This window comes from Penaeus chinensis, chromosome 33 (genome assembly GCF_019202785.1).
Source record: "Penaeus chinensis breed Huanghai No. 1 chromosome 33, ASM1920278v2, whole genome shotgun sequence".
Classification (NCBI taxonomy): Eukaryota; Metazoa; Arthropoda; class Malacostraca; order Decapoda; family Penaeidae; genus Penaeus; species Penaeus chinensis.
In genome coordinates, this window is record NC_061851.1 from 20226534 (window position 1) to 20232639 (window position 6106).

The 6106-nt window shown below is 38.8% G+C and overlaps 1 pseudogene; it reads right to left on the reverse strand.

Moving 5' to 3' along the window:
- Positions 1-4420: 4420 nt before the first annotated feature.
- Positions 4421-5288, reverse strand: LOC125043075 (annotated as a pseudogene).
- Positions 5289-6106: the final 818 nt, after the last annotated feature.

The following is a 6106-nucleotide window of genomic DNA, read 5'->3' on the forward strand; positions in this document are numbered from 1 at the left end:
GTGCATAGAATGCTCTTAGTACTTTGTGTCTGGCTCCTATGTGTCTTCCAGTCATTGCTCTCATGACAGACAGTCTAGTTTTGGTTCGGCCAACCAGGTACTGGACCTCCTTATGGAAGGAGAGGTCTGGTCAATCCTTACCCCAAGGTATTGGAAGTCCTGGACCCACTCCAAGTTCATTCCCTAGACTTCTCCACGTCTAGGAATACTACCACAGATGGGGCAGTGCTAGTTGTGCTTAAGAGTGTGGCTATGCTGTGTGCTGTGCTCATGCCCCTTGTGAACCCATGGAAGTGTTCATGTGGGGGTCCCATTTTCCACTGGAGTCGATATAGTACCAGTACTTCCCTGGCTCCTTTGGTTTTAGGATGGGAACTATGGTAGCCCTCTTCTGCTCTGGGGAAGAGTGGAAGTTTCCCAGGATTTGTTGATGAGTTGCAAGAGTGCAAGCTCACCTGCCAGTCCTAGGTGGAAAATGATGGCGTACGAAATCTCATCAGAACCAGGGGGTGAGCAAGAACTGAGTTATTAGGTGCGGCTGCCCTTTCTGCACTAGTTGTAGGCGTTCTTAGCTTGCCCTCAGTTCGGCTGGCAGACTGTTGCTACTTTGTTCTCGCAGAGAACTCCTGCACCAGTCTGTTTGCCTCTGATTGAGAGTTGTGATGTGTGCACCTCGGGGCTGGTAGCTCGCCTGACCCGTTGCCATAGCTGAATGTTAGAGCCAATGTCTAACAGCTAGCCTCCTGAACGAGACTAGCCCATTGACCTGACCGGGCCAGGATCAGGCCACCTGTCTTCCTGGAATAAGGGACCAAAGAGGCGTGTTGCTAGCCGCAAGGCGTACTCATGCACTGCATCGCTCAACCTCCAGGACTCCCATCTCCACAGCGCACAAAGCTGCCATGCACGGCAAACACGTGAGTAGGTGTGAACCCCTGGGGAGAGACCAGAGGGGATGCCCTTCCACCTACAAGATAGACATCATTATTTGGAACCCTTTGCTCATCCCTCTGAAACAGCCACCCAAAGGCTGTTTCACCTCAGTGAGGGAGGAGAGGAACTGTACGTGTCAAGGCGATTCCACACACACACACACACACAACCATACACACACACACAAACACACACACACACACACACACACACACACACACATGTAGAAAAGGTAAAAATGAGAATGAATATCTTCACAATACAAGATATATTCATTCTCATTCATACCTTTTCTACATTTGTCAACATGAATACGATTCATATGTATGTATGTATGTGTGTATGTATGTATGTATGTATGTATATATATATATATATATATATATATATATATATATGCACACACACACACACACACACACAGACACACACACACACACACACACACACACACACACACACACACACACACACACACACACACACACTGAAAATATCTACATATTCATTGTAGTCCTACTGCGCTTTGTATTTAATTAATGTTCTGTAGTTAAAAATATAATGCGGCATGTTTTTTTGTTTATTGAATCAGAGTTTTAATGTTTGGTCAGTTCGATTAGCCGATGCTTGATGGTGCAGCTACGAAAGGTATCAGCGAATTTGAAGAACTTTATTTCATATAGCTGCCGTACATAGACTGTTAAGGCATGAAACATTTTCAAGTTTCAAGAAATATGCAATCATAATTGGTATTTTCAGTGCTGAAAAAAGGGGGAAATGCCGCCCCACTTCCATAGGGGTTTCCATTTCGATAAGCAATTCCAGGAAATCGCATTTGAAAACTATCCCACTACAAAATCTATTAATTTATGTTCTATCAATCACACTCTTTCTTACAAACCTAGAGTTTTCGCCTCACTCATGAAAATACTATTTACTCTATATTTACATCGAAATGGCTGCCTGATGTACAAATGTGGGACTCAGCAAGTATACTGAAATATAATTCCGTTACTGTGCAATTTCATATATAAGTCAAGATTTAATTTGATTCCTTATAGAGTTCATTAGTGTGACGTCATGGCTCCTTAGCAACGGTGGTTCTGGTTCTAAACAAACATCAGGGCGCTTAGTTACCAACTAGTCAAGCGACAGAAACAAGATTCAAACAGTCTTTCAACGGGTAGATTTCATTGATTTGCATTAGTTTTCTCGAAAAAGAGTGTCACAAGAATAGTATCGGTAAGAACTAAGTAGATTTTACATGATGGTACAGTGTATTGTTCCCAACTGCAATCATCAGTCTAAGAGTCACCATTGCAGCTTTTATCGATTTCCGAAAAAAAGAACGAAGGTTAAAAATTTGCACTTTGACCTAAGTGGTAAAAAGCAGAAGTTAATGACTTGATAAATTGTGTAACTCCATGAAAGAATCAACTTGTATTAAGCCAGTCACTTCAGACAACCTACGTGCCTGGGTAGGTCTATCATTACTTCCATTCCTATTAGAAAGTGCGGCATTTGGTAGCAAGCTAGCCAAATTTATAGGGGAAGTTAAATTTATTGATAATAGCTCAGTCAACGTATCTAAGTCACGTTGCTTTGTGAAGAACTGAAGCATTGGATAGCCTGCTTCCTAACTGAAAGTTTCTTTCAAGCCCTGAGCCATCACTCTGATGGTTGACCATTGTTTATTTTAGGTATTCCATTTGATTCTCTGAGAATCAGTTAATTCTTCTTGATTTTGGTTGATTTAATGCACTACAAAACATTGGATGCAAATAGGAAATTTGCCAGATTATGGTTCATTTTATGCTTAAGTTGAATTATGACTGCATTAGTTTACTCAAAAATTGAAGATTTTTAATAGGAATTGCTGGTAAATTTGTTTACTAAGAATAAAACAACTTTCAGGGATGAAATCTACAAGATGAGACTTTACGGAAGTTTTGGGACTGGTCTTGAGGGAAATTTCTTATTCAAAAAGCTTAAATTTATTCGACATTAAAACTGAGATCCCTGTCATTTCTTTCAACTACAGGAGGGCAGACAGAGAGCCAAACACAAATTCGAGAGTGTGCAGCTGTCATTTTCGGGATGGTGACAAGAAAAATGACCCTGAGATTTTTAAATGGAACTCAGACAAGCTGTTTCCATCAGAACCAGTCTAAGAAGAAAAGAACCACAAATAAAATTTTACCATCCGTTTCTTTGGAAGAACCACCAATGGAACAAGATTTACTGGCCATTCTGTTGATGAAATTAATTGCAAAATGAACTCAGAACTGTTTCTGAAGAGCTTAACATGTTATAAAGAGAGCAGGAGTATGCAAAAAAGATCTACTCTGTACATGACATAAAAGAAAATGTGCTTTGCATGGAAACAGGAATTCCTTCAAAAAAGGTTTTCTTGATTATAGTGCACTATGCAAAGAGATTTCAAAATAACATTAATTATTATCTTGGCTGGAAAGACCAAATTTTCATTACATTGATGAAGCTGCGGCAAAACTACACCAATCTGCATTTAGCTCAGTGGTTCTCTTGTAGTGTGGCAATTTCTTCATGTTCTGCATAGCCTTTTTTTCAAAGATATCATGCAGAGGCTTCCTTCCAAAGAAAAAAAGAAAAAACAAAAAAACAAGTCAACATCATCAGCATCATTTCTGCCATTTCCGAACTGCAGAGTTGTAATAGATTTTACTGATGTATAAATTGCAGTGCCAAGACAAATGGATCTTCAGAGGGTGACCTATTCCTCATACAGAGGAATGAACTCATTTAAAGTTTTAATTGGTGTTTCACCTAATGCTGTGATAACATATGTCTGCAACTTGTATCCAGGAGTTATTGTTCAAAACAGTGGCATTTTGCACAATTTTATGGCTGGTGACTTGATCCTTGCTGATAAAGGATTCCTCATAGCTGACATTCTTCCACCTGGTGTGACAATCAATATTCCACCATTTTTAGAACATGGGAAATTTAAAAAATAATAATAATTGCAACGAAAAAAAAAATGCCACCCGCTGAATTAACGTTGGGCTTGCAAATGCAAGGATAAAGGACTTCAAGATCCTATCCTGCATTCCAGCAAATCTGAGAAGCCATGCAGACAAAATTGTCCAACTAGTTGCAGCATTGGTTAATTATCAGTTCCCTCTGATCAAATAGTGCAGTGAAGGGACACAGTTTGATTCCAATTTTGTTGGCTGGTAATTTTTCTAGAAACTAGAGCTTGATATAGCGTTTAAACATTATATTTTATGGATTGTTGCAAATAAAGGACATTCTTTTATCATTATTTATGGCTTATGTACCCAATTGTCTGTGACAATGCATTATTTTATAAACTAAGTAATATTATCACTGATGTAAGAAACTTCAGAAAAACTGACTACCCAAAACTAAGGAATTTAAATGACAGGAACTTATAAAATTCTGAAAAAAAGGAAAGAAATGATAATATTTTGTTGTATATCAGGTTCTATAAGGCTTCAATGATTGCTGGGAAAATATGTTCAAAGTAGAACTGTCTCAAAGTGTCCAAGTTTTTATGCCATGTTTCATCTTTTGAAATTTGCAAGATCTTCAAGTCCTTTTTGGTCCGAATAACAAAATAGCAAATTTTTATATTTGCTAAATGTAGCTGTCCTTGAACCTGGTGCCAACAGGCATGATGATCTTTTCGCAAAAAAAGACCCTCTTAACATTCCATTAGAAAGAATTGTTTCTGCCTTAGTCCTTCACACACTGTTTCATTCAGCAGGGAATAAGGACATTTAACCTCTAGGAGTGCATTTTCTCCTATCAGTCCATCTGGTGAAGCCCCTAAAATCCCTGTATCATCAAGCCATCTGCCAGTTTTATTCACTGCCAAACCTGTTGTTTTTCAAAAGCTGCTTACAGCATCTTTCTCATGCTGAGTACCCCACATGATGGACTTCACTCCACTCAGGTCATATTCCCCTAAAAGACGCTTCATCAACGATTGGGTGACCTTTTTTGCTTGCAAAACAGCACCAAAATTACTGGCCGTCAACCTCCCTTTCCTTATTTGATGCCAAATCTCATTTGCTTGTTGTCCACTAGATATCTGTGCAACATTTATGATTGCTTCCTTGCAAATTTTAATTTTTTCTTCAAAATATTAAAGTCTCTGTTGCTTCTATTTTGATAAAGTCATGGCTGGACAAACTATCATGCACTATAGGCACAGGAATATGTTGTGGCTCCACCTGTGGCTCTGGGCTCAGTAGCCAACACACACCAGTTTGGGTTGTACGCTTTGGATACTGGAAACAGTTTCGCTTGAAGATTTTGGCTTCACTTCCGTGTGTTTCTTTTTTCTCCATTGGCATTCAACATCGGTTCTGCTGACATTATGAATGCAGTGGATGAAAAGAGCAGCAGAATGGCTGCATTTCAATGCTCCTCTTGGACATTCACATTCAATTGATTGAATGCCAAAGTCATCATCGAGATAGATCTGTTGACAGAAAGTAAAATATTTTCCAAGGCCTTAATTTTCTAGTATTTAGCCATAAAGATATCAAACTTTCAGAGTTTTCGCAAGCAAATTATAAAACAAAAAAACATAAAAGTTCTTTAATAACAGAATCCTCGTAAACAATGTCATCAACTGAATCTGAGTGTTAATTTGTATAAATTTGATCACTTTTAGTAACCAGCTAAAAAGAGGCCTAAAAATCAACAACACTAACCGTGACTTATAAACATCGTTCTTCATGCTGGCTTGCACTTCTCGAATAACTCGATCAGCACACGAAAATGCTTGTATGTGATCCGATTTGTAATGATTTTCGCCTCTGTCGATAGATTTTGGTTCATCGTGGAAGAAAGATAAAAGGGCAGTTATCGTGAATGCGGCCATTCCTACTGTATCCAAGGAGATGAGATTTTGTTTAGAACCAGAACCGCCGTTGCTAAGGAATGTGACGTATATATTCTGTACATATATATGTACAAAAAAATATGTAGGTTTGTATATATTCTTGTATGGAAACAGAAACAGGCTCACACACATAGACGTATATGTCATATATGTGCATGTGTCACGGATTGCTTCGTGGTAAAAGTGCTCTGCTCTCTAATGCTGACTGGTTATAAACAACCGAAGCTCTCCATTTGATTATACACGCAGTACATGAAT